General features: G+C 35.7%; 1 pseudogene; it reads left to right on the top strand.

Annotated features, from left to right (window-relative positions):
- The first annotated feature begins 2,350 nt into the window (after positions 1-2,350).
- LOC147449376 (protein trichome birefringence-like 16) lies at positions 2,351-3,174 on the top strand (annotated as a pseudogene).
- The last annotated feature ends 2,826 nt before the right edge of the window (positions 3,175-6,000 follow it).

The following is a 6,000-nucleotide window of genomic DNA, read 5'->3' as shown; positions in this document are numbered from 1 at the left end:
CCATTGATTTGCAAAATCTGTCTTGCTATGCTTAGCCTGAATTTCTTTCAAACCCCCATTTTGATTCTATCATGAGCTTTCCAATCAAGAGGACCTTCAAAACCAGTACCTTGATCCACCTAATTTTTTGACATCTTCCCTTTGGATTTGGTGATGGCTAGATTTTCTACTTCCATAAGCTTCCTACAACTTCTTCAATTCTAATACACTTAGAACAATCACATAGAACAGAATGTTTAGAATTATTGCTTGTTGGTAGTTTGGATGAATGTGGAAGAGAAGAATACTGATTCAAGTACCCATCCTTAGTAGGGGTTGAGGGATTATCAGAATCAAGGGAAATCTCTTCTAACAAGACTGCATTCACTTGAGCAGCAACTGGCTTCATTCCTCCTCACCTGAAGGACTAGCTTGTGCATTTGTTGGTGTAAATTTGACTATGGCAATACCACTTTCATTCTTGTGTTTGCACCACAGTCCAAAAACAGGTCCCTGCTTGTGTCCCATAGCACCACAACAATTGCAAGGCTGTAAAGGAATAGTTGATTGTGGAAATCATTGAGCATTCTGCCAATTTCTTGACTGAAATTGTCTTAGAGGATTTCCTTCTTATGCATTTATCGTGACAAACAAGTTACAATCGTCAACACAAACCTGCCTTCATACATGAAGAGACCTTTTTCCATTTCAAAATACTCCTAACCTTCTACTGAAAATAGGACAAAACTATGCTAAAAATGGAACTAGTTATAAACAGAGGTTTAACACGTCTGTGGCAGTGGCTATGTTGGTTTCTTGGAATAGACGGACGTGGGCGGGGTCAGAAAAGAGTAGTGGAGGAGGTGTTATAGCTACCGCCGGGGAGGCACCAAGCCTTCTTATGTAACGAGGAGAGGAGAGTGACGGAGGTGGGTGATGATGGTGGTGGTGGTTCTAAGGTCACCATTGCAGTGATGGAGGTGGGTGATGATGGTGGTTCTAGGGTCACCATTGCAGTGGTGGTGAGCATTATTTGTAGTGTGGTCTTCCTTGCAATTGAGGAACAATTTATCATCAGCATCCCCAATATTAGCTTGCTCATGGCCTCGAATCCTTCCATGATCTCATCACTCAAAGACCGGGTCTCTCTTTCTTCTTCTTCTTCTTCTTCTTCTTCTTCTCTCTCTCTCTCTCTCTCTCTCTCTCTCTCTCTCTCTCTCTCTCTCTCTCTCTCTCTCTCTATGTTTTCACCTTCCTCAAAAGGCATGCTGTTAAGTATGGAGCCTGATTTACCCTTTGTAATTTTCTGTGGTAAAAGCGCAGATTTGTAAGGCCCCCATTATGAGGAGAAGCCATCGTGCGTGAAGGAAAATCACTCACCGGAAACCAAAAAAATTTCACGGACAAGAATCAGGGACAACTTAAAAGGCCTCGGGGGCGGAGGCCCCCGAGACTCTTTTTCGCCGGAATATTCCTTTTTGCCGGAATATTATGGCCGGACGGCGGTCGAAAAGTGGTCGAAAAACAACCGGTCGGTTGGCCGGTGGCCGGTAGTCAATGGCCGATGGCCGGTGGTCGGAAGTCAATGGCCGGTGGTCGGTGATCGGAAGTCAATGGCCGGTGGCCGGTGGCCGAATTCAAAAGCGGACTTGTCTTCTCAAGGGCGGCCACACATGGGCGAATTGGAGGGTCCGATTTGGACTTATTCGCACAAGGGTGGCTACACATGGCTGTCTCTCATAAGAGAGGGCAGCCCTTTTGGCCTATAAAAGGAGGCCATTTCTACATACATTTCATAGCGTGAAGTTGATGCAACAAGGTGAGTGTGAGGTGGTGAGAGTGAAGCAAGGCGGGAGCTCCATTAAGGGTATAATCCCTTTGTAAACTACTTCTTCTCTTGAAGTGCTAAAGCCATTGAGTGGCTGCTTTCCCGTGGACGTAGCCCACATTGGGTGAACCACGTATATCGTGAGTACTCTCTCTCTCTCTCTCTACTCTATAATCTCTTGTGTGTGAAATCTATCTCTCTCCATTAAGTAATCTACTCAAAAATCTATTTAGCTACGTCTTATTTCCTAACACATGCCTTATTCCCTTTGTATACATGTGTGTGAGAGAGAGAGATAGCGAGACAAAGGAAAAATGATTGTGTTGGTTATGACACCATACATTACCTAGATAGGTTAATCCATCACAGCCAAGCAAGAAACCTTTCCCATATATATACATGTGGGTTGACATGCACCTTGCAGACTCGACCCTTAACACCTCAAGGAGTGGGGAAGAGAGAGAGAGAGAGAGAGAGAGAGAGAGAGAGAGAGAGAGAACTTGCAACTTAATCTGACTACCAATGATCTTTTATGATATTAGGATGGAGAATCATACCATTGCTTTCATCTGAGACACACTAGGAAGGCAGCAATTCCAATCTTAAATGTGCCTACTAACTCAAGGGAAGGATGACTACGACAATGTCTTAGATGTTGGGGCACAATTCGGTTTCCCACCTTATAAAAATCTTATAAACTTAATAAGATAAAATCCATAACATCATCAAGTTGGGCATATCGTTTTTAGAAAGCTAAAACAACCATCCTTTTCTCTTTGTCTCCAACAATATGCTATATTAAAAACATACGTGTAGATGGAACTATTTCTTTTATTTTTTAATGCTACTAATCTAGCCACACTAGCCAAATGTTTTATGTAGCTTTTCATGTGGATCAATCTTGATATTTTCAACAAAAGCCCTCATTGGACCCTAAACAAGTTCACTAAAAATAGGTGGAACCCACACCTAGAAAAAAAACCTTCTATCATAAACATGACCATGGCATCTGTCAATAGATTATACAATCTCTAAATTGATAGATTGGCTAGATATCCAAGAAAATATTGGTGCAACTACCACGAAAATACTCTATAAAATAGTATCTTCATCATTTCTTTGGGGGGAGTGGAACCCTGGTGGTTGATGTGATAACAACCATAACAGATTCATGAACTTGATAAGCAATTAAAAATTTATCAAAGCCTTCATCCCTAGTTGATTTTGGGGAAGGTAACCTTTTTCAACATAGTACTACCATTAAGCTCTTGAACATTACTACTTGGCCTTCTCAACTTTGAGAAGAAGCTCACTTTTCAAAGTACATTTTGAAAGAAAAAAATGGAACTCAATGCTATTATAGATAACTACATGAATTAAATTGATCTTTACTCTAATCTTATAAAATTTTCCCTAATTTCAAAGAGATTGTTTTATAGATTTATTAGTTCAAGTTTTTGCTAAGTTTTCAAGGTCAGGTATGTTTAGAACATCTTTCTATGAGAAATCTACAACATCTTAAGCCAATGTAGTTGAAGCTTGGATTGTTATATCTATTCATTTTCATTGCTTTAATTAGTTTATCAAACTACTTTTCATGGACTTTAAAAGTGAATGTATCCCTAGACCCCTTCTTGATAGGTTTCTTTGGAGCTTACAAAGTTAAAAAAAGAGCACGTTTCCCACAAATTGGGATTTACACTCACTGGTGGTTCTTGCTTGATATGATGCATTTGAGATTCTACATTAGGCATGATACTAGATGGTTCAAGAGCAATTTTTTTTATATAAGCATGCTATATGGGATACGTCTCTCCAATAGCTTTGTATGATAGCTTCCACTTCCCAACCACATGAAGCCTTGCATAGAAAATTCAATCCTTGATTTAGGCTTGTTGTCAATATTTGACATCCATCCATCTCCATGTATTTTTGAGATTAATTTGTAGTTATTTTTGCATTTCATTTCCCTTATTGATATCCATGCAAACATGCTCACATGTTATATAATTATATCATACTAGGCTATCTAGTGGTTCATATCAATATTTGTAATTATGGCATGTGAGGTCAACAACAAGGGATATATATTCAATTTCAAAAAAAGAGAGTTTAAAAATTAATTTTGGATGAAAATCAAAATTCTTTTATGAAAAGAGACCATTCAATTCATCGTTGTTTGAAAGTGTGAAAGGGGTCATTGAAACATCCCTCAAATGCATGTAATATAGATAAGTTTTTGATAGTGGAACCTTAACACTAAGTAAGCAATTAACACGCAATCATTCAATAGTACAATTAAATGACCAAAAAAACTATATATTCTAGTGTAATTTTTAAAACAAACTTATTTTTTTAATAAAAAAATACGCATAATCTTAACACTACATTGGTAATGGGATACTTTTAACCAAGCAAATTTCTTGAACTATTTGAAGATATGTCAATTGGTTTTACTCAATGTTTGTATTGGCATCTTTTGGGCTATTGGTTACATTTTGAAGCTTGTGCTTGCAAATAATTTTTCAATCTAAACTATGTAAGAAAATGTGTCCTATTTGTGTCCATTTTTATAATTTTGGCACTATATCATCCTAGATCTCGTTTTAGTGAGGTCTAAATTGCTATGTAAAATGAGCCTTAGTAGTTTTTTATATTCTATTATGTTTCTAAAAAGTTTAGAATTTTTATATCAAAAGTTATGGCTTATTCATGAAAATTTGCAAATAGTGTTTTTAGGAAAAAAAAAATTGCACTCTCATGATTTTTTCCATAGCTTCATTGTTTTCTAAAGGAAATTTAGATTTTTCACATGACTTCCATAACATTTAACTATGATTCCTTGAGTTTTGCCATATAGCTAGAAATACAAAGGTGGGATTGTGTTTAGATTTACCAAAATCAAATTCATTATGCATTATAAGTATACTCTCTCAAGTAATTGTATTTTAGTACAACAAGCATTCTGACTTTGTAGATTATAAAAAAATATCATGATATATTTTGAATTTGCGTATACATTGGGTTCATGAGGGATATTTTTAAAGGCTAATTCTGATGTGTATCTTGTTTTAGTACTTATTCTTGTGTCTAAAACTCTTAACAATTGTAATTTTATTGATGCTTTCAACAAGCTTTATAAATTCTTATGAATGTAAAAGCTCAAAGCATCTCAAAAAAACACATAATAAGAGGCATTAATTGGAGTAGCTATGAAAACATTGAGAATATGTTAGGAGAATGAGAAAAATGTGACTTTTTTGTACCTAATTTTATGTTTACTAAAAAAAATTCTATGTTTAAAAATACATCCAGTGGAACAACAACCCATTGAAGTTTGTGAAAAAAATACCTCTTAAGTTTAAGAATCCCTAAGCTTCCTAGTTGACCTAGAGGATTTGTTGTTTTTAGCAAAACGCAAGTTTATCAATCGTGGAGGCTTATCATGACCAAATAATGGGGAATTTGAAACCTTACTCATTTATATCATAAGTAGTGGTGTTTTAAATTCAATCTCAAGAAAGGATATTCCAAAGAAAAAAGGCCTATTTAGGTGAATTACAAAGTTTTCAAAATCTTGAAAGGATGCTTTTATGTCTTGTTAGGTAATCAGCCTAGTATTAAGGTACACTTTGACACATTTTTTGACAATAATACTTACAACCTAAAATTGTGCATACAAGTATGCACACTTGAAAAATATATGGAATGAATATTTGATAAACTTGTCGAACTATAATTTTAAAGATATTTATCAAAGGTTTATGGGTTTAACAACATGCTCTTTTACATCTTTAAGAGTACAATATATTGATAAAATTTTGATGCACAAGGTTTATAGTTGCAAAATGCATGTACAAGCATTGGTATAAATATAAATATCAATGTTGATTTCTTAGTTGGTAGATATTGATTGTGATGCCATCAAGTATAACGATAGTGATATTGACACTAATATTGATGTGTCATATATCATAAACAATGATGCATTTATTAGTGCTATATGGAATTTTTTTTATCAACCATAACAAGGCTACAAGGCTCTACCACTCATCAACCATAAGATAGATGAGGCCATGCCTCATTGAGTGCATTGAGTACTTATTTATGTGCACTTATTTCTATCCCATCTATGCACTTATTTTTATCAACTTACATACAAATATTCTTTAGTTTAAAGCCTCAATTTTGTA

Source organism: Adiantum capillus-veneris, chromosome 10 (assembly GCF_014529385.1).
Source record: "Adiantum capillus-veneris isolate H3 chromosome 10, ASM1452938v2, whole genome shotgun sequence".
Taxonomy (NCBI): Eukaryota; Viridiplantae; Streptophyta; class Polypodiopsida; order Polypodiales; family Pteridaceae; genus Adiantum; species Adiantum capillus-veneris.
The sequence above is the reverse complement of the archived record's forward strand: the minus strand, read 5'-3'. Positions and strand labels throughout refer to the sequence as shown.